Source organism: Pinus tabuliformis, chromosome Q, assembly GCF_031772625.1.
Source record: "Pinus tabuliformis cultivar Carrire ecotype Pingquan chromosome Q, CPIR1, whole genome shotgun sequence".
NCBI classification, from domain to species: Eukaryota; Viridiplantae; Streptophyta; class Pinopsida; order Pinales; family Pinaceae; genus Pinus; species Pinus tabuliformis.
The window spans coordinates 456,947,472-456,970,735 of NC_142296.1; positions in this window are offsets into that span (position 1 = coordinate 456,947,472).

Genomic DNA, 23,264 nt, shown 5'->3' on the forward strand with positions numbered 1-23,264 from the left:
TTCAAAACTTGCCCAGATTTGGCATGTGACACCACCATTAGCTGCTTTGATGGTCTATTGAGGCTTCTGCTAATATTTTCAACTTATCTTGCTCCTTTCTCCTCTTTAAAACCTTCCTCAATCTAGCTTTAAGCTTCCTGATCCTCATGTTACAGATTTTGTTGCGGGTCATGTAATGGTAGGCCATGTGGTGAAGCATCTTATTATCCCTATTGGCCTTCTCAATCAGCCCTTCAAGATGTATGTTGACCCTCTCAAGCCATGTTTCCCTATCATTCTCAATCTCTAGCTTAATAGGAGTAAGCTTGACATGACCCTCTTTAGCCATTTGTCTATTTTCTTTAATCATTTGCAGCTCCGTGAGGACTTGCTTGCCGCTCAATTGTTTGTTTTCCTGCTTTAAATATATGATGATGAACTTGGCTCTTTCTAAGTTATCAGCCAAGGATTGTATTTGAGCTTCCCTCTCTTTAATGATGATGTCCTTGACAGTTTCCTCATCTTGAGCTTCCAAGTCAACGATGTCAACTCCATGATGAGTAAAGTGTTGATGTGGCTCCTCATGCTTAATGAGATCAAAATCTCTTTCTTCCTCATCACCAACATCTTTCTACTGCACTTTTTCCTTGCCTTTGCCCAACTGCTCAACCTGTACCTGTTTTGTTGATGTAGAAGGCAAAGCCCCTTCCACACCTAGTGGAGCGAACATTCGCCTGTGGACTGATGACGAAGACAAGGTCCCTTCCACAGCTTGTGGAGAAAGCACTTTCCTAGCAGCTGTAAAAAGTCTCCTTGTGCCTCTCTAATATGTTACATACACTAGCACCTCAACAGTTTTGGTTTCCTTGGCCTCTTCCCTTGTTTATCCATGGTTAGAAGGCCCACCTTTTTCTTGATGCACTCGTGAAGGGATCTGTGGACCTTTGAACATCTCATCAGCAAATGAAACTCTCCCATGGAATGTTAAGAAGGCTAAGCTAGTGTAGAACAATGATTTTAATCAAAGTGTAATGGTATATGCTATTCAACTGCTGGGGGTATCATTTCCTTTGTACAATATGTGCCATCTTGTCAATGTTTCTAAACATGAAGTAAGGGAGATTCAACATCTTTACTCTAGTGAAATGCATGAGGAGTCTAATATGATATGCATACAACTGAGAGAACATACCTTCACAATAACGTACTTGATAATAATCCTCATCAAAGGCACATACTTGTTTTCCAAAAACTTAAAGGGGAATAACTTCTTCACTTGATTTGTATATTTAGCCTTGATATAAAGCTCACAGTAATCCTCATCAAGTTCATGACCCTTGTACCATTTTTCACCCACATTAGGAATTCTAGTGGCCTCCGAAATGATAGCTGATGAAATTTTGAAGGTTACTCCAGCAAGTGTCAGTGCCTCATTGTTATGCAAATCAGTGACAAAAAGTCTAGCCAACTCATGGTGAAATTGAACTCACTCCACAATCTCACAAAATTCAAAACATGCCAAGTGTCTAAAGCAAGAAACTGCAAGTGGAAAAGCCTGTAACTCTGTCAAACTAGTGGGATCCTCTCTAATGAATTTTGCTCCTTTATGAGGCTTCCTTTGTTGTATGTTTCTCTCCCTGGAGCTATCACTAAATGTCTCTTCCTCATACTCATAATCACTGTCTCTTTCCATTGTTTTCCTTTGGTTTTGAACAATGTGGTTGTATATGGATAATTGTGGATAATAGTGTGGAAATAAGGTGGAGGAATGGAATGCGTAGAGTGTATGGAGGAGGGAGTGTGAAAATATATGTGTGAATAGGGTTTAGGGATGTGAGTAGGGGAGAGTAGGGAGAGTGTGTAGGGTTTGGGAAAATATGTGTGGGAATGGGATTTAGGGAAAATATATGTGGGAATGGGGTTTAGGGAAATTGTATGTGGGAGTGGGATTTAGGGAGAGAGTGATTGGAGTGTAATAGGATAGAGGAAATGAGGGTTTGATATCAATACTGAGTGATAACAGTAAGACAACTAGGGTTTACAACAACAATTAGGGCTTTAATTTAAAGGAGGAAAAATCAAGCAAATTCTCATGAAAACACCCTAAACAACAATAAAATGATAGTACTTACCTTCAAGAGGAAATTTGAAGGTGATTTGGTAAGTTTGGAGGAAGTTTGGGGGAAATTTAAGGCTCTGCTGGGCAAAGCGCAGCGCCACCTACAGGAGCGTAGCACGAACCTGAAAGCGCAGCGGCCGTTTATTTTTGCACTGCAAAATGCTGCTAGAAGTGCAGCACCACCTTGAAAGCGCGACACCTTCCTCAGAAGCGCAATGCCAACCAAAATCTTGGAAAAACGCAACAACTTCACGGTATTTGCTCAATGACACTTGAAACTTGACCTTTGATCTCCTTATGGCACTTTCATCTTCAACAATAACACAATGGGATTAAAATTAGGAGGATGGCTTTATATACCTTCACCTTTTTTATTTTTTTTAATGGAAAACCCACTTTTATAATGTCTATATGTCTTTTACAATGCTCTGTTTTTCATTTTGTTTCTTTTTACATGGAAAGTGGACTGATGCTCCGAATCACTTGATTTTGTAGTGGCAGGTACTTGGCAGCATCACAAGCTTCAAGAGGAGCTTGGGAACAAATATTACATATAGAAACAATTAAATTACATCATGAAAAAAAGATAAAAAATATAATACTCTATTTTCACCTCAAAACAAGTTTTGAGGTGAAAACTACATTCAGCTTCTCAACTGATAAATTATGATTTTAACAATGATTATTGACCTCCTCATGTGCTTGCTGACCATTATTAACATATAACCACTGAATTTGACCATGGAGGAAACCCTAAGACCTAATGAGACCAAACCCTAGGATTTGATGAAATGGACAACAAAATCAACATGAATCATGACTAAAAAGTATGAAAGAAGATTAGCAAGTGCATATCATGAGGGAAAAACTGAAGTAAACCCTACCATTAGTGGATCCATGACCTAATGGAATGCAACCTCATCAGAATGAGATTCCTACTATGAAATGCAAAAAAGCAAATTTTGATCACTGATGACAGTGTGAAGACAATGATGCTAACAAGATCAACCACCTTAAAGGCTCCAACAAATTAGTTAACACATTTAGGGTTTTTTGTAACCATTTAATGGTTAAGTAGTAGGGGTTAAACTCCTCATAATGGTGAGCATGTAATGATGTGATTAAGTAATTGAAATGAGGGATTATGAAAACTAATAATATAAAAGTGAGAGGTCAAAATATATATATATATATATATATATATATATATATATATAAGAGAAAGTATGGGGCTAGATTGGTCCAATATCATGATTAGTAAATGGCATGTCAAGCTTATTTCTATTGGACTCATAATTATATAAAGGTTGGTGTAGAATGCGAACAGTCATCAGACACCAAGAGACCACTTGGTAAATGAAGACCCATATACTGAGGGTCACAAGAATGTATTATAAATGTATATCTTTGTTAATAGAAAAAAATCTCACATTTAACTTTGATATCTTATCCAATCCATGTGTGTGATTAACATGATACCAAAGCCAGCAAGTTTTGGCATGATATGAGAGCCGGCGAGTTTTGGCCTTGCTCAATTTTGAGCCACTTGTTTTTGTGGTCTTTGTGGATCTGAGTGCTCCTCCTCTGTCATAACGCCTACATCCACTGCTAAAAAATGCAATTATTTTGCTACTATCAGTGAAGCGCTTGTCATTCCTATGCTCTACTTTTCTCCTACCATGTCACATCTCTGCTAGTTTAAGCTTGCCATTTTGGTATCGTTCATCTATGATGAATACTATGAATTGTGATACATGGAACTGTGCCTAGAATTTGCCGCTCATGGTTGGTTATATTTAATATCTCATTGAAAGGGTCGTGATTGTTGCCTTCGATGGTATATGTGAGGTATTATTTGAACGGTGCTGGAACAGTGCATTGAATATTCTCAAAGACTGTGACATAACCTTAAATGCTAGTGGAAACTCTTGCAACACTGGTCGAAACACTGGTTGAAATCGTGACTATGCACTGGTCATGGCCTGCGTATAGTGTGTTTGTGTGTTTAGTAATGATGTTAGTTGAATACTCCTACAAATGACTAGGTATCATATAATGCACGCCATAAACATGAGTGTGGTTGTACAATAGCTTGAGTCTACTGTGTGTTGGAATGGCCTTAAATGAGTTTATGAAATTTGAACATTAAAAATGATATAATCGTATCACATATATATTATTGTTGTGGGTTGTGTTGATGTTTTGAGTAACGTGAATGCCAACTTGTACTAATTAAAAGACTTTTATATGTGTGTACACTGTTGAGATTTTCTGTTTGAGTCAAATAGGCAAAAATCTCTGAAGGATGACAACAATAGGGATTCAGTTCCTAGATTAGCTCCAGGTTGTTGGGAGGGAGTTAATGCCTCCTATATTTGATGTGAGGGAGTTAATGAGGCTGTTAGATTCTCTATGCTATATAACAGGCAATCATTCGGATGATTTGCTAAGAGAGTGTGAGGATTTCTTAATGTAATCTCCAATTTGAATAATAAAATTTATGATGCCTATGTTTGGTGGACGTAGCCCAGATTGGTTGGGTGAACCACGTTAAAATTGTGCCTTATGTGCTTGTTGATTTATTCTGCTGTGTGTTTAATTAATTTAGCTGTGCACCTGATCCAATAATTGGTATCAGAGCATGTTGGAGGTGCTGGTGTGTCTGACTACTGGAGGTGGAGCGCTGGCTGTGCTGGAGCGCTGAGGGAGTTTGATTGTTGTTCGAGTGGAGCAGAGGTTGCTGTGCGGTGCTGCCTGAAATACCTGGTGCATTCACAGCCTCCGTGCGCGCTAATACCTGGTGTGTTTACTATGCAGTGCGCCTGAATGGTATGTCTCAATGCGTGAAGCCTGATTTAATGAAGCATTGCTGGTGCGTATTCTATAAAATTGCTGGTGCGTTCATGATTGCTGCGTGGAGCCGGTTTTATAAACTGCTGCTGCGTAATATTATTAAATGGTGCATGCGTTTTTCAATTCCAAAACCTGCAGCGTGTATATGAAACAGTGAGATATATATACGGTGTGCGTTTTTTCAATTCCAAAACCTGCAGCGTGTATATGAAACAGTGAGATGTATATACAGTGGGTGCGTAGAGATATATATATGTTTTTTTAAAAAAACACTCACGGCGTATTAATATGTTTTAAAGGTTAAAGTGGAAATGCATGTTAAATGGTTACATGTATATGTTTTAAAGGTTAAAGTGGAAACGCATGTTATATGGTGGAGTAAAAGTACCATATGGTGGAGTTTTATGCATATGGTGGAGTTTTATGTGAATAATATTTTGGGCACCATCATGACAAACGTATCATTTATTGTAAGGCGTGTTAAACATGACTGAAATGGGTAGGATTGGAACGAAAAGGATTCTAAAGAAGTGCAAAGGCAGAATTTTTTTTTTTTGTGAAGTGCAAACAGAATTTTTTTTTTTGTTTTGTGCAACTGGAAGATATTTTTTCTTTGAGGCATAGGCAGTTTGGTTTTTTAAATTGCTGGTATTTAAACGTTGGTATTTGGAGATTACTGTGTTTTTTGCTGATATCATATGGCGAAAACTCAAAGTGCCCGTTTTGAAATTGAGAAATTTAATGGCAAGAATAATTTTGAGATCTGGAAGGTGAAGATGCACGATCTGCTGGTTCAACAAGGTGTGGCGAAAGCACTGTTGGGGAAAAACAAAAGGCCTCCTTCCATGACGGAGGATGAATGGGATGAGATGGATGATAGAGCTCTGAGCGCAATCCGGTTATGTCTGGCGGACGATGTTCTGTTTAACATTGTGTCAGAGAAAACCGCCGCAGGCTTGTGGTCGAAGCTTGAGAAGCTCTATATGATGAAATCTTTGACAAATCGGATTCTCCTGAAATGGCAGCTTTACAGTTTGCGGATGAAAGAAGGTACCTCTATTGCTGATCACCTGAATGTTTTTAATACCTTGTTGGTGCAATTAAACAGTCTAGATGTGAAATTTGATTCAGAGGATAAGGCGATAACTTTATTATGTTCTTTGCCTGAATCCTGGGATCACTTTGTTACTTCCATAAGTTTTAGTACATCAGAAATTCTTGAGTTTGACGATGTTGTTGGAGCCTTGTTGGTTGAGGAGACGAGGAAGAGGTCAAATGCAGACACCTCGACATTAGAGGTAATGATGGCCAGAGGTCGCTCACGAGAGAGACACTCCGGGGGAAAGCATAGCGACTCTCACTCGAAGTCCAAAGGAAAGAAGCCAAAGGTGAAGTGCTGGCATTGTGGCAAGGCTGGACATCTGAAAAAGGATTGCTGGAAGCGAAAGCAGGCTGCTAAAGAAGGCTCTTCGACAGAAAAGAAGGAAGCCAACACCACGGATACAGGTTCAGTATCAGGTTCAGGTATGAGTGATGAAGTATTGTCAGTTAATGTTTCAAAACATGATCAACATTGGTTGTTAGATTCCGGGGCATCTAACCACATGTGTATACATAAAGATTGGTTTAAAACATATAGATCAATTGATGATGGTGTTGTGTACATGGGTAATGATGTAACATGTAATATTGTTGGGATTGGAAGCATACAACTACAAATGTTTGATGGCACAACCAAAATATTAACTGATGTGAGGCATGTACCAGATTTAAGGAAAAATTTGATTTCATTAGGAGCACTTGATTCAAATGGATATAAAACTGTAATTCAAGGTGGAGTTATGAAAATCTATAAAGGTATCTTACTAGTGATGAAAGCTAAGAAAGTAGGAAATCTATTTCAGTTAGAAGGTAGAACTGGGTCAGATCATGTGTCTGTGTCTGAACATGACAGTAGTTCCATTCACTTATGGCATCAAAGATTGGGGCAAATGAGTGAAAGAGGATTGAAAATTTTGGCTGACCGAAAGTTACTTCCTAATCTAAGATCTGGAAAATTGGATTTCTGTAAACATTGTCTGTTTGGTAAACAAAGTAAACAAAAGTTTAAAACAGGCAAACATACTAGTAAAGGCATACTCGATTATATCCATTCAGATGTGTGGGGTCCAGCTCCTACAGCTTCATATGGTGGTTCATCTTATTTTGTATCATTCATTGATGACTTTTCTCGGAAAGTTTGGGTCTTCATGTTGAAAAAGAAGTCTGATGTTTTTACAGTTTTCAAGCAGTTTAGAGCATTGGTAGAAAACGGCACTGGTAGAACTATCAAATGTTTAAGAACTGACAATGGTGGTGAGTTTTCCTCCAAGGAGTTTGACAGCTATTGCAAGGATGCAGGGATCGAGAGACATAAGACCATGGTTTATACTCCTCAGCAGTATGGAGTTGCTGAACGCATGAACAGGACTCTTCTAGAGAGAGCAAGGTGTATGCTGAGTAACGCCGGGTTGCCAAAGGAGTTGTGGACGAAAGCAGTGGCAACTGCTTGTTATGTGATAAACCGATCTCCATCAACGGCAATAGACTGCAAGGTTCTGCAAGAGGTATGGACAGGACACCCTTGTGACTATTCTAAACTCAGAGTGTTTGGTTGTGATGCATATGCTCTAGTGCCTAAACATCAGCGAACTAAATTAGATCCAAAGTCTAAAAGGTATATCTTTGTTGGGTATGGTGATGGAACGAAGGGATATAGATTGTGGGATCCTACTACCCGCAAAATCATCATCAACAGAGATGTAAAGTTTAATGAATCCTCTCTTGTACAGTTAGATGTAGATAGAAGATTGAAACAGGATGATGTATCTGATTTCCAGCATATTCAGTTTGACAGCATTTCTAATGATAGTCATAACGACCATAGTTCAGATTCTAGTCATGAACAGGTTTCAGAATCAGATTATGAACAGGGTTCAGATGGAGGACATGAACAGGTCTCAGATGGTGATCATGAAGAAATTCCTACAGTTGATAGACAGCCAGTTGTGGAAGCACTAGAAACATTCTTAAGGAGATCTACAAGGATCAAACGTCGTTCGAGAAGGTATGATGATCATGTTACTTCAGTTGCTTTGATCGCTAATGATGATGAACCTTTGTGTTATCAAGAAGTTGTAGAAGGTTCAAATAGTGACAAATGGAAAGCAGCCATGAAGGAAGAAATGATGGCCTTAGGTAAGAATGGTACGTGGGATTTGGTTGAACTTCCCAAAGGCAGGAAAACTGTGGGATGCAAATGGGTCTTCAAGCTGAAACGGGGTGTGAATGATACGGAAGACAGGTACAAAGCTCGGCTGGTTGCAAAAGGGTTTTCTCAGAAAGCTGGCATAGACTTTCATGAGATATTTTCACCAGTGGTTAAAATTGTTTCAATTAGAATTGTGTTAGCATTAGTGGCTTTGCTTGATTTGGAGTTGCAGCAGTTAGATGTTAAGACTGCATTTCTACATGGTGATTTAGATGAGGAAATATATATGGAACAACCGGAAGGGTTTGTTCAGCATCGCAATGCGAAATTTGTCTCCAGGCTCAAGAAGTCATTATATGGCCTGAAGCAGTCGCCTCGGCAGTGGTATAAGAAGTTTGATTCTTTCATGTTGAGTCAGAAATATGTTAGAAGTGAATATGATCATTGTGTTTATTTCAAACAGTTAAATAATGGCATGTTCATTATCTTAGTGTTGTATGTTGATGATATGCTTTTAGCAAGAAAAAGCATTGAAGAAATCAACAGGTTGAAGACTCAGATGGCAAGGACGTTTGATATGAAAGATCTAGGAGCCGCAAGACAGATTTTGGGCATGGAGATTTTCAGAGACAGGAGCAATGGTAAGCTGTGGCTATCACAACAGAAGTATGTTGAGAAAATACTTTTGAGGTTTGGTATGAACAATGTGAAGCCTGTGTCGATCCCTTTAGCTTCCCATTTTAAGCTTTCTTCGAGTTTATGTCCTAATACAGATGAAGAAAAGGATTATATGTCTCGAATTCCTTATGCCAATGTAGTAGGATGTTTGATGTATGCGATGGTGTGTACGCGACCAGATATTTCTCATGCAGTTGGGGTTGTCAGTAGGTACATGGCAAATCCGAGTAAAGAACACTGGTCAACAGTGAAATGGGTGCTTCGGTACTTGAGAGGCACAAGTAGTTATTGTATTTCTTACAATAAGAGTAGTGAATTTGTTTGCGGATATGTTGATTCCGATTTTGCAGGTGATTTGGATAAGAGAATGTCAACTTCAGGGTACGTCTTTACTCTTGCAGGTGGAGCTATTAGCTGGATGTCAAAGCTACAAAACATTGTTGCTTTGTCTACTACTGAAGCAGAATACATTGCTGCTTCTCATGCTTGCAAAGAGGCGGTTTGGTTGAAAGGTTTGCTTGGTGAGTTTGGTAGGTTACAGGATAACATCAGGTTACTTTGTGATAGTCAAAGTGCAATACATTTGGCTAAGAATCCGGCCTATCATAGTAAGTCAAAGCATATTCCAATCAAATATCATTTTGTAAGACAGGTTATCACTGAAAGGGGAGTTTCTCTTGAAAAGGTGCATACAAAGGAGAATTGTGCAGACATGTTCACGAAACCAGTTTTGTTGGAGAAGCTACGCTGGTGTTTGGCTTCTCTTCGCTTGCAGAAAAGATAAAATCATAAAAGGGCATCAGGCGAATTGTTGTCAAGGTGGAGATTGTTGAGATTTTCTGTTTGAGTCAAATAGGCAAAAATCTCTGAAGGATCACAACAATAGGGATTCAGTTCCTAGATTAGCTCCAGGTTGTTGGGAGGGAGTTAATGCCTCCTATATTTGATGTGAGGGAGTTATGAGGCTGTTAGATTCTCTATGCTATATAACAGGCAATCATTCAGATGATTTGCTAAGAGAGTGTGAGGATTTCTTGATGTAATCTCCAATTTGAATAATAAAATTTCTGATGCCTATGTTTGGTGGACGTAGCCCAGATTGGTTGGGTGAACCACGTTAAAATTGTGCCTTATGTGCTTGTTGATTTATTCTGCTGTGTGTTTAATTAATTTAGCTGTGCACCTGATCCAACATACACTGCTTCCAAGATTGTATGTTCCATTTGTTCCGCTTTATGAATTAAATTAAAGATCGTGTATCATATTCCACACATTGCATGGTGGGTAAGAATTTGTCCTTTGTTGACTTTATATGTGCATTGACAATTGTTGTACGTGTTGAAAAATTGACAATGAGCATGGAATGCGTTGATGTATTTAGCGTATGTCGGTGGAGCTTTGTGAGTCAAATTTGTGATGGGTGTGCATTGATATTAAATGCCCGTGGAGAAGTTTAATCTTGCATTGTTGGACAAGAGAACTTTGAAGAGGAAATAAACCTGTCAAAGGGAATACAAACACTTTGTAGGATCACCATTTATATGTGTCTCCCTTAATCACCATTTGAAGTGTTGAATAATTGGAATGTGTGACATTGAACATTAAATGTTGGTTCATGGTGAATGGACATTGAATATGTTGCAATGAACGTTGAATGTTGGCTCATGGATCCCCCATAGTGTCGCTAAGTAAAAAAAAAGCACTAAGAGGTGGGCCATTGAATTATGCACTGAATTCGTCTCTCACACTCCTCCTCAATTGACTTACATTAAAGACTGATATCCATTCATAGTATGCCAAGGTGGACTACAGTGTTGCATAGTGGAATGTAGCATTGAACAATTTGACTGTTGATGTGTTGGATTAATCTCCGTTCGGTGGTTCATACCGATTTGTGATCTCTATATGCTTTGTGTTGTTGTTTATATATTATATACGTTGGGGTCATATACAATGTCGAATGGAACGTGAGTTAAGTGTTGTGTTGTTTACACATGTTGAATGTTGAATTTTAAATGTATGAGTGTGAGTTTGGAGTAGTTTATGTACTGGTTCATATGAGTCATATGGTTTGTATGAGTCATTATATTAATATTTATGCATTTATCTCACGTTGGAATGTATGATGCGCATCCTACCTACGATGAAAGTGGTTCCCTTGCATGATTCTCTACAATTGAAGGTATCCACTCAAGTTTGTGTTGATTAATGTGCGTTAGTTTTGGTGAAAATAATCCCATGCATTGAAACTTTGGTATGTACGATGAAGATGCATTCACTCATCATATAGTTGCAGTTATTTATCATTTTATGTGCACATTTGCAAACACCATTTTTTTGCTTCATTTGTTGTAAAATGGATCTAATTGGTGGAGTAGTAGAGTTTCTCAAAACTCTCATACAATCTATTGTCGAAGAAACAATTAAAATTAGTAAGGATACTCTATCTCATATTAGAACTCATTTCCAAAATGCACAAGAGAAAATAAAGTTTTTGTAGCTCAAATCATATATACAACGAGATGAGTTACAACACAAACTACATAATTCTGAATTTGTTTTTTTAGAACAATCCCCTCTTTGACTTTAAAGAAGGCTCCTATAAGCGATTAGAAAGTCATTAAGTTAGTAAAGTTGAGGCTGATTCAAATCAAGTGCCCATTTTAGGAGAAAATTTGCATGTAGGTGTGGAAATTCAGCCTGCACTTCGTAAGCCAATCATCATACATTGTGAAGAGCTTGTTCACAATAAGCACAAAACAGGTCTTCAATATGATAATGATGCCTCCTTTCATATTCCAGACTACTCCAAGACCATCAAATTTCAGAGTGCTCGATCTCTTCATGACATTTCATCTTCACCCATTCCTTCTCTTCCTCCATAACAATAGGTTGTGAAATGCCAACATTGTAGCAGAGTTGGCCATGTGAAGGATAACTATTTTGATCTTCATCCATGTTAACATTGTGGTTAGCACACTCATTCTTCAAACACATGCTTCAGAAACAAGCCTCCTACAAGAACAAAGATTCACCTTGGATGGATCGCTTCATGGCAATGGGATTCAACAACTAAGAAGATATTTCTCTCATATCACAGAATTTTTTCATGAGTACTGAAATGTCTTGCAGTTGAGTTTTATTCATCTTCTCACCTTGTATCTGATGGGGGGAAATTCATGGTCATATACAAGCTTCAAAGCCACATCAAGCGAGGCTAAGCCATAACCTGAACCTGGTGCCTGAGCGTACACATATTTAGAGTTGTATCCAAAGACAAAGAATACCATGATCATGCGTATTGTTGGTTTCCTTCCTTAAACCATTGCAGGTTGAGACCTCCTTTTTTCAGGATGAGGTTCTCCCTTTTTTCAGCGAGTTGCATACATCCCTTTTCCAGGTTGAAGGTCTCCCTCTTTAAAGCATTAAGGAGCACTTCCTCTAGCATAAGACTTCAATTTCTTTCTAGATTTGGAAGAATTCTAGTAATCAGAGTAAGCGTTCCTTTGGTTGGTGACCTTGCATAAACCTCTGCAGTTTGAAGACCACCATTTTTTGCAGGATGAAAGACTTCCTCTCCAAAGCATTATGGAGCACTTCCTCTAGCAGAAGACTTTAACTCTTGCCAGATTTGGGAGAGTTCCATGCGTTGCACCAAACATTCTAGTGTTGGTGGTCATCTTTAAACCACCAGCGGTTGAGACCTTGATTTCACCTACCTTATGCTATCATTTCACAAAGCATAAACAATGTTATGAATTATTACATTTTTGCACTATAGCTCTCTTCTTGGACTCAATATACCCCTTTGGATTAAGGGGAGGATGTTGGACACCTAATCCTCTAAGGGTTGGTGTGAAATGTCAACAATCAATGGAGTCCAAGAGAGCACTTGGTATATGAAGACCAAGGGTCACAAGAATGTATTTTAAATGTATATCTTTGTTAATAGAAAAGTATATCATGTTTATATTTGATATCTTGTCTAATCCATGCATGTGTTTAACGCTGACCTCCTTCTGGTGCACAAGTGAGAGTGTAAAAAAATAGGTGTAAAAAAAGAGACGGAAAGAGATTGATACTATAACTGATCATGATTTTTACTTTAAATGTAGAGAAACAACCGAAGCTAACCACAAAAAGTGGGGATGGAAATAGCTCGGTAATTAAATTGCAAGGTAAACATGTGAGCATACCAGTAAAAACTATTCCAAGCATACAAGAATTGAAAGCCAAAAAGGAATGATATATGAATTGACAAAAGACCATGATCAAATTCATCAACTAAAGAAGCTCTGTTTTGTGTAAGCATACCTATGAAATTAACGAGCCAAGGGCCAGAAACCTACTCTCCAACAAAGAAATTCAAGTTGGTTCTTCTCTATCTGTCCCTAATAACTGATTTATTTTCTTCTGAATCAGGCAACCATACCGACTAACTAAGTTTGCTTCCAAGAACCCAGAAGACAAAATGACAATGAGAGTAGAAGGTCGGGGATGGGACATAGTGGAGTACTAAAGGCAGGATTAAATGGTAGAGCAAATTTGTTAACATAATCAAAACGCAGAGCAACATTTTGGGCGCCCAAACATTTAATGAATACAACCCAAAAAAACGAAACAGAACAAGAAAACAAACCCTCCCAAACATAGCCTACATATTATACGTGTAAGACGTGTCATCATAGACGCTGTGAAGATGAGCAAATAAGAATTTGGAGGGGTGGCCACGTATATTGCCAATGCAGTGCCATCACGCCAAACATTTTTATTACCGAATCAATAATGAATGTAGTTTGTAAAAGAGGTGCCATCTCTTATGAGGATCATCAACGATTTAATAACCATGTTGTTCTTATATTGCATATGGCCCTAACTAAAACAATAATGACCATTCTCCGACGATTTACAAGTCATTTTCTGCAACAGACCAAGGTTAAAGTTTTAAAACATTAAAATCCAAAACATTATAATATAAAGCATCACGCCGAAGCTTTAATACGGTCATGACCATAAGATATACTCGTAACACATGTCAACGTCCATACAAAACTTGATATGATAACACAAAGTTCGGAAACAAGTTCAATTTGTCTATGTGTATGCATATCAAATGTTATAATTTCTTCGCCCATCATTTTACCATTGAAGTTTTATGTGTCCCCCGCATCCATCATAATATTTTCAAACCAAAACAATACGTGTATATGTCTGCGCAGACTGGAATGGTATCAAACATAATAATATACCTATCCAAAGGTTTCTAAATTAGACCAAGCAATATTAAGAAAGCATATTTCACACTTACATATATATATACAGAGGTTGGCCTCTTTGTGTGATCAAAGGGAGTCCACCCTTAATGTCAATGATATAACCAATATGAATTCTATGGGAAGGATTGGTTGATACTTTTTGGTTATCACTTTGAGAAAAACAGCCATTTATAACCCAAAACTTTGATAAAGGGTCCATCGACTAGGTCATTTTTCTTATAACTTTAAGTGTAAATAGAAGAGAATTTGTTAAATGTCACCGCAATTGCTTGTAGAACTGCTTATTGTTGAGAGGTGTCAATAATATGGGTATTGATTCACCTTAGTTTCCTTCACACTTGGTTTGGTTTAAATGCTACTTTTCAAATAGGCCATTAAGCAAGAAGGTATGTTACTTCTATAAAGTAGGATATCATGCAAGACGGTAGGCTACCACGGTGAGGTTATAATTATTATATGTTTACTATTCCTTGCTAAATTCTATAACTTTACCTAAAAGGGGCCTTCTCTTCTACAATCTTTTTATAACTAGTGCATTATTATGGTAGGAAAATACTTTATGAAGTTACTAGTATTGTAAAGCTCTAAAGGGTTTTGATGGTTATCTCCTTGTATTTATTTTATTATCTTTTGGGTAATTATATAAGTAAGCAAAGTCAATAATCAAGTTATTAGGAATTTTATGCTAAACCATTATTAATTAAGTTTTGCATAATATTTATTCTATTATTTTTGGGGTAATTACATAGGTAAGCATAGTCAATAATCATGTTACTAGGAATTCTATGCTAAATCATTATTAATTAAGTTTTGCATAATATTTAGAGATAATAAGGAATAGTTTTCCAATGCGAGTGGTTGTGGAATGGTGAGAAGATTACAATTGAAGTTGATATACTTATATTATAAGCCTCGTGGAAATAACATAATAAGTTTTTAGGATTATCTAAATGATTCAAAATAATGAGGGACCATTTCTTTTTTTCCATATCATTAAATTTTTAGTTTGTTTCCAAAATTAGATAACATCTATTAAAAATTCATTAATACATTTTGTAATTTTATTTATAGTTTTTAAAATTAATATTTTATATACTATCATAAAATTATTAAAATTATTTAACTTATAATAAGAAAAATATTTGTTTTTTTCGTTGGGAGGGACAAAAAGTACATTTACTATTTCAATTAAACCAAAATATCCATTTAACATATCCCTTACCTACTGTCCAAAATTCAAAAAGGTCAACCATCTAACGAAATTTGACTTATTACAATCAAATTCGATAGGAGCATATGTAAGGCTTCATCTCTCAGTTTTTGAGAATAATAAAAAAGACCAATAGTAACACATGCAAAAACTCACAATAGTCCACCACCTCACGGATAGGATCATATATCATATTAAACAATTACATATGGAGAAGAGAGATCTTCCTATTGGATAGTTGGACAATCAATGATCTTTGTTACAAAGAAAAGCCAATGATCCTTTGTTACGAAGAAAATCCTTAGAAAAAGACATATTTTTTTGAGTAGAACTCCTTGAAATGGGAAACGTTCGAGAGACTAATCAATCTATAAACGAGCCATATAATGGCTAACATTTATAAAATCTTTCATTCCCTCCTACTCCAATCTCACCAGTCAAACTTATAAAAGAAACATCCCACGACCCAGCCTTTCACGAAACTAACCATGAATATTTCAATAACAATGAATTTTTCAATATCGCACTTCAAAGTGCTCTTGAAACTTTTGAAATTGCTTGTTCAAAATCGTAAACTTAATTAACTCACTACTATAGCAACTTGCCTCAAGACCCTTCGATTGCAATACAATGGAGGGAGGATTAGGTTTATTTAAAGGCTAGAGTTGATGGCTAATTTGTTCAATGTATCTATTTATGTAGCTTCATCGATAAGTCAAACCTTCATTAATAATTTTTTTACGGATTGAAAATGAAAATAAATATTTATAATATTATTAATTATAATAAAGTCTGGTATTTATATTATGGATCACAAAATTTTTAAACTTAAAACAATAAAAAAATTGATTTATTTATCCATTAATATGTCAGAAAAGTGTTTTAGTGATAAACATTTATTATTATATTTAGTTGACAAATGTTTTTTTTTTTTTTAAAATAAAAACAAAATATTATCTAAACGATAAATAATGTCGGCTATATAAAATAAAAAATGAATATATATATTTTGTTAGTTATAATTAAAAACATTATAAAACATTAATAATATTACTTTCACTTAGCACGCAAAAATATATTTTACAGATTCTTTGAAGAATAAATGAAATATTTTGATCTCGATGTGAAGCAATATGATTTTATATCAAATTTTGAAATAGATAATTTAACTAAAGGTAAAACAATATTATATTTTCCCTTTTGAGTGTGATTAAGTTGTATAAAAAAAGTAGATAGAAAAATATTCCAATGGGCCATGAAGAAATGATGTATTAAATTGAAAGTAAAATAATTTAATTAATTCTTAAAAAGAGTAATAAGAAAGAATTTTCAATATGTAAGATTAATTAATATTTATATGTATTTAAAAATATAGTAATTACAAAAAACATTTCAATGTCGATAATATGATCCATGAACGAAGTATTTCAATCCTTATTTTATGTAAAATAGTTAATTATCAAATGTGTATTTATTATATATGGTTCAAAAGAGAAACGATGTATATATTATATAAATTAATTTAGAAAATACATTGTTATAGTTAAAACATGTTAAATAGTCCCACTATTTTACATTTTGGCCTCAACATATAATTATAGTTGATTTTTTCTAAAATTCAATAGATATTTCTTGTAATCCCAAATTTATATTATGTACTCTACACAATTGTAGTGCCTATTAAGATCTTTAGTGTGGCTCTTGATGTGTAAATCTTCTTTCAAGTTTCACACTCTTTTAAATACCAAGAAATTTGGTCCTTCTTGGATTTGCATATCAAGGAATGTGATCCTTATCAGTACTTGCTAGATAACAATAGTGATTTATAACAATTTCCCTAGCAAGATAACTATAGTGGTTTGTAGGAATTTCCATTAAATATTTTATTAGATTGTTCTTAGTTTTACATGCAAGAATGATTTTTGCAGAATTAGAATGTACCTTGCGATAGCCTTATTACCTAGATAGATGGTTCAAACCCTCAACCCTTCCTGATGGAGTTTAATTCTAACCCTTGATTGTGTTGAGAGACTCATTCTACAAGCGAATGTGAGAAAGTTGTGTTATTGCTTCCTGCTCAAAATCGAGTTGGAATGTGCCTCTTTTAAAATAAAAATAAGATACTCTATAAACTAAAAAAAATGTGATGTGTATAATAGAGAACAATATAAAGATCTGCTTAATTTTAATTAAAAATATCATAAACATTAGTAATGTCATTCTTAGTCAACCTAAAATAAAAAAATATGAGGTAATTTTTTTTTACTCATTTTGATGCATAAATGAAATATTTTAATATTAACATAATTTTATACCAATTTTAAAAGAGGTAAATGAAATATTTTAATATTAACATAGTTTTATACCAACGTTAAAAGAGATAAAATAATTAAGAGTAAAAAGTATAGCTACATATTTTTAAAAATGAAATTCAATATCAGACTTTAAAAAGTTATTTAAATATCAAAACTAATATATTTCTTTTTTTTTGCTTAAGCAAGTACGGATCCTTCTAAATCATTGCGTCAAAAAATATTGTATAGTATAAACCACCGTCCACTCGACGACGAAGAGAAAGAAAGGCAAAGAAAGCCAAGCCTCCAAGGGCTACCCCGTACCGCAGTACGTAAAAAAGAAAGAGCCTAAGACAATACTGACAAGACTCCAGACCCACCTACGGAAAACCCGCGTGCTAATGTGTGGCCCCCTCCCGGAAAACCCCTACCCAACACACCGACCCATCGAAACAAGAAGATCGACGGCCGAGAAAAGACACTCAACTCCAAAGAGCCAGAAGTTTACCACCCCGGCCCCACCAAATTGCACTTCGAAAGACCACCGTTGATTCGCAACACCCGAATCTAACGGATGAGAAGAATTTCACGATGGATAAAAAGGCAGAAAGTTATTTCGCGATGGAGGGCGGTTTTCCGTCCCCCCACCCTGCCACGCGTCGCCAGATGAATGGGATCGCTGCGACCACGCGAAAACCATTTCCGCTCCGAGGGCTGCGCAATTAGTCCGAAACCACCTGGGAGGTGGTTTTGCAATCTAGACTTCATTGACTGAAACCTCCAGTTACGGAAAGACCCAGTACCCCTATCTAAGACAGAACTACCTCGCCTTGGATTGGGAAAAAGCAAGGGTAACAATATTCCATCGAGCCAAGGCTTATGAGAAACATCTGAGATCCGCATAACTCTTACACCTTGAGTCTGGGTAACCAGACAAGGATCATTTTCTTCTGCAAACATTACCCAAAAGGAAGGCTCAACCAGGGGAAAATCCATTCGAGCTATTTCCCAAGGTGTTGAGTCTAAACACCTCCTTGTCATCTTTCACCTGCTCGTCGCATTGAGCTCTCAGTCTACTAGGCCTCACCTCCTGCCACTTCGTCAACCCATTTTTCCTTGTGCAGCTGACCCCCTGGTTAGCCAGAAGATCCACTAGCTTGTTTGCCTTTCTGCGAACGTGGTGGAAACTGATAGTGCGTAGGCCCTGAAGATGGCTTTGAATCCTTTGGAAAACTTGAATTAGTTTCCAATGTTTAGAGACTTTATCCGGTGTGGTTCCATTGTGCATTTTTTTGCACTGAGTTAATAATTAACTCTGAATCTGCCTCTATCATGACATTTTGACAATTGTCCTGCTTCAGCAAATCTAGGCATTGCTCCATAGCCATAAGCTCGGCCATGTTGTTGGTGGCTATACCTAGGTATTAATGAAAGATGCTAAGTATAATTCCCTTTGACTTTCTGAGAACACCTCCATACCCTGCTATTCCTGGGTTCCCCTTAGAAGCCCCATTAATGTTGTTTTTTAAAAAGCCTGCCGGAGGGGGATGCCAAAATTCTTTTTCCGAACCCGACAATAGGATCCTCCTGTCAATGCTTAGGAGGGAGAGCCTCTGCAACCCCACCTGCCTGGGAATTTTTTAATCTGTGTCTGAGGGGGGTTCTTTGGGGAGGTTACGAACAATGGTTCCCACAGTTTCCTTGAGTTGTTTCAGGATTACCTCTAGCAGGTGTTGAGGGGGATTTTTTTCTCCCTTAAAAATTCTTTTATTCCTCTCCTTCCACACGTTCCATATGATGAAGCTTGGTACAAGAGCCCACGCTGAGTTAAGAATTTCATTATCCATTTTTTTTTTCCTCCAATTGATGAGGGTACTAATGATACTCCTTCTGTCCCTATCAGATTGTTGGAAGATTGCAGCAAATAAATCCCATAGCCAGGATGTGAAAATGCAATTGTTGAGTAAATGTTCCAAGGTTTCTTCTTGATCTTCACATAGCAGGCATCTTGACGGCCCCTGTACATCCCTTTTCCTTATGTTGTCCCAAGTCAAAATTTTCCTGTGATAAACAACCCACATGAAGATTTTCATTTTCATCCACCCTGGATGTTTCCAAAGTTTTTGCCAGATTTTGTCTGGAACTAGGGGATCCAGCCGAAGGAGAATGTTTTTAGCTTTCTTAAGATTGAAGGTGCCCTCTTTGTTCTCTCCCATCTTAGTTGGTCTTGTCCCTCTACCACTAAGAGCTTCCTTTGTTCTATAATTTTCCTAAGTTCTTCTGCTTTAGTTTTCAAGAGATTGTTATTACTACAATCTATGTTTCTCTAGACTCTCCACTTTTCTGGGAGATGAGAATGTGTCTAGAAATCTTTAACCTTTATTAAACCATGGGACTCTGACTCCTGTTTAAGATCTAGAAACTCTTCTTTTACCAGAATTGATTATTGTTGCCATTTATCTTCCCAGAAAAGAGCAAGATTTCCGTCTCTGATTTCCTAGAAGCTATTCTCTTGTACTAGTCTTCTATTTTCCCAGGATTTGTTCCAAATATAAGAACCCTTTATATTTCCTGACATTCTTATAAGATCACTTTTTTGCCAGGAATTAGCATATTTTTCTTTCCAAATCTTTGCCCATTGGGTTTCTAGTTGTTGGACCTAGCGCCACCAAAGTTTGGCTCCTAGAGCCTTATTGAGAATCTCTTGATCATCCAATCAAAGCCCTCCATGGTTTTTAGGCTTACAAATTTTATCCCAAGACACTAAGGGCCATTTTCTCTTGGTTTCCTCCCTACCGCAAAGGAAATTTCTTTGAATATCTCTGATTTGCTGAAGGACCCCTTTTGGAGCTAGGAGGGCTGATAACATGAAGATGGGGATTGCTTGGAACACTGCTTTGGTAAGAACTAGTCTGCCAACAAGGTTTAAAGATCTGATGGTCCATTTACTAACTTTATCTTGCAACTTGTTGATCAAAGGTTCCCATATACTTTTGTGCATTGGTTTTGCCGTTAGAGGAACTCCTAAATATTTTGAAGGAAGAGAATCCCTTTGGAAGCCAAGAATTCTGGAGATGTTTTTCTGAATAGCAATATTGGTATTGAAGAAAAAGATTTTAGATTTGGAGAGATTTACTTCCATACCTGAAGCTGAGGCAAAAAGATTCAGAATTCTTTTGTAGTTTGAGGCTTCTTGGACTGTGGGGAGTCCCTGAAGCATGGTATCATCTACAAATTGTTGGTGAGTCAGCGCTTGCCCATTATCTATAAGCTGCAGGCCTTTAATCTTTCCTGTAGATTGCGCCTGTTTTATAGCTCTCCCCAGCCCTTCCATCATGATAATAAAAAGGAAGGGGGAGAGCGGGTCCGACTGTCTGAGGCATCTAGAAGGATTGAAAATCTCTGAGGGGAAGCCATTAACCAATATCGAAAAACTGGAGGAGGTCACCAGTGCCATTATCCATCTAACCCAGAGATGATCAAAACCAAATGCTATCATCATTTTCTTTAGGTAGACCCAATTTACTTTGTCATAAGCCTTGGCAATATCTAATTGCATGATCATACCCGCCTGCTTCTTGCTAGTTAAAGAGTGCACCACTTCTTGTGCTTGAATGATATTATCCAGAATTTGTCCGCCTTCCACATACCCTGATTGCTCTCCAAAAACCAAGACTGGAAGCAAAGGTTTGAGTCTGTTAGCCACAACCTTGGATATAATATTGTAGATTATGTTGCATAGGGTTATGGGTCTGTATTTATCCAGTGTAAGAGCAATCTCATGTTTCAGAATCAAGGCGATGAAGGAAGTGTTGAGGGCTTTCAGAATAGTTTTATTTGACCTGGAATCCTCCACAACATTCAATATGTCCTGCTTAACAATGTTCTAACAAGCTTTGAAAAAGTCCACATTGAAACCATCCAGGCCCGGTGCTTTGCCATTTTGCATGTCTTTGATTACATCTCTTAGCTCCCCTTCCGTTATTGATCTATTAAGGTTGAAGTTGTCCTCCATGGATACCAATTTCAGTATCTTTCTGGTTATTTCCCTGATGGCTTGCTCTCTATCTGAAATGTTCTCCTCTGTTATACCTTGGAAGTGGTGGACTAAAACAACCTCTATAGATTTATGGGATATCTGAAGTTCCCTTGCTTCATTCTTGATTGAAGAGATATTGTTGTGAACTCTATTGGCCATGGTGGTTCTATGAAAGAACTTAGTGTTGCGCTCTCCTTCTTTTAACCATGAACTCTGGATTTTTGTCTAAAAAATATTTCCTCTTGTTTACATAAGTCCTCCCATTTTTGATACTGTTTATCTGCTTGTTCACTGATCTCTTTATCAAAGCCTTCCTTGATTAGAGCTTGGTTGAGAGCCTGCATTTTGTTTTCAACTGCTCTCTTTTCTTTGAAAATATTACCAAAATCCTTCTTATTCCATTCCTTAAGCCGACATTTTATGTTCTTTAATCTCTTGTGAAGAAGATACATTCTGGTTCCCTGAATCTGCAAGCCCTCTGACCACCATTTCTCAATGTTGTTTATGAAGTCTGGGTGAGATAGCCAGATATTTTCAAATCTTAAGGGTTTACTTCTAGGAGTACCTATGCCCTTGATTTTCAATTGGATTGGCCAAGGATCTGAGCCACCAAAGGGAAGAACTCGTCTTGTTACCTCTTTCCCATCTATCATAAGATTCTTAGAGATGAAGAATCTGTCTAGTTTTGAGGTGACTAGGGCGTCTCCTCCTCGCCTGTTATTTTAAGTAAATAGGCCAATATTCCAATTAGTATCCACTAGCTTAATGTTGTTAGAGAAAGTTTGGAAAGCTGTGGAGTCGCTACTTAAAGATCTTGTTCCTCCTTTCTTCTCTGAGAGGGATTTAATCATGTTAAAATCCCCTCCCATGATCCAGGGTATGTCTGCATGTCTGCCCCTGAGATCCACTAGGGTATCCAGAAGCTTAAGTTTGTCATCTATTCTTTGAGGGCCATAAACATTTGTGACTAGAAATGTATCTCTTTCTCCTACTGGTTGAATGACTATCGATAAGTAATTTCTGGATGCCTCAGCATCCAGAATGCCAATTTTGTGAGGATTCCATAGAGTGAGTAAACCCCCTGCTGTATTCTCTGCTTTTACTTCAAGAAATTCATAGCTGCTGAGCCATTTACTATGGATTTGTCTTACCTTTTGAATGGAACATTTCGTTTCTTGGATAAACATTATATCCGACATTTCTTGTTTCATTCTGTTGCTAAGCATTCTCTACTTTCTCTTACTTCCTAGACCTCTAATATTCCAGGATGTCAACTTCATTATAAAAGATTTGTAAAGGAGTAACTGGCTAGATCTTTCATCTTACCTAAATCAGTCATCATTTTTCCACACTCCATCAAGAGTTCATTTTTCTTTTTCCTGCCTCTTTTCTTACCTAGGTTTCTATTGACTAGTCCCAATGTAGTTTTCATCATTTTCACTCCTCTACTGTCCTGCTTGTCTATGTTGTTACATCGCTCTGGCTCCCCAGTTTGTGATATCCATAGAAACAGTTGTTGTATTCTGCTGAGTTCCTCTTGAGGTAGCGAATCCACTCCCCCCGAAG